This window comes from Orycteropus afer, unplaced genomic scaffold (assembly GCF_000298275.1).
Source record: "Orycteropus afer afer isolate SDZICR_OR568_19922 unplaced genomic scaffold, OryAfe1.0 scaffold00583, whole genome shotgun sequence".
Lineage (NCBI taxonomy): Eukaryota > Metazoa > Chordata > Mammalia > Tubulidentata > Orycteropodidae > Orycteropus > Orycteropus afer.
The window spans coordinates 527,366-528,156 of NW_006922170.1; positions in this window are offsets into that span (position 1 = coordinate 527,366).

The window sequence follows — 791 nt, forward strand, 5'->3', positions numbered from 1 at the left end:
TCACTGTATTGTTTTGCAAATAACATACATATTATAAAGTTTTTGCAAACTGTGCAACCCTCTCACATATTATTTTCATATGTGCACTATCTATGCCATAAGTATGTGGATGTTATTTATGTGGGCATGTAAATATGGTATCAGAGACTAAAAATCCTACATCTACTGACTTGGGGTGCCTCACTTAGGCCAAGGCTCTCAAGTCGCCAACAGTTCTGTAGAGTAAGAGAGAGTATGCTCAGGCTGACAGCCCTGCCTGGTGCTTTCTAGGTATGAGAACAGGTGCCAGCTGTTCTCTGTGTGACCCCTATATTTTGGGATATTCGTCTTCGCAGTCTTTACTCTGGATATTGGATGATATCAAGGACATCATACATGAAGAAAGGAAAATGTCATGCAATGGACAGGAAAGTAAGAAAAGACCAAAAGAAATGTCAGAAGATACTCCAAAAGTTACTCTTGAATGGAGAGTAGCTAAAGCAAACAGAAGAAGAGGTGAAATAAAAGAGTTGAACAGAAGATACCAAAGGGCAGCTCGGGAAGACTCAGAAAATTACTATATGGAAATGTGCAGAAACCTGGAGTTACACAATCAAAAGGGAGGAACATGCTTGGCATTTTTCAAGGTAAAATAACTGAAAAAACAATTCAAGACTTTAATTGCAACCTTGAAGGATTCTATGGGCAAAATATTGAACAATGCAGAAGTATCAAAAGAAGATGGAAGGAATACACAGAGTCATTGTTCTGAAAATATGTGGTTGATGTTGAAACATTTCAGGTTATAGCAT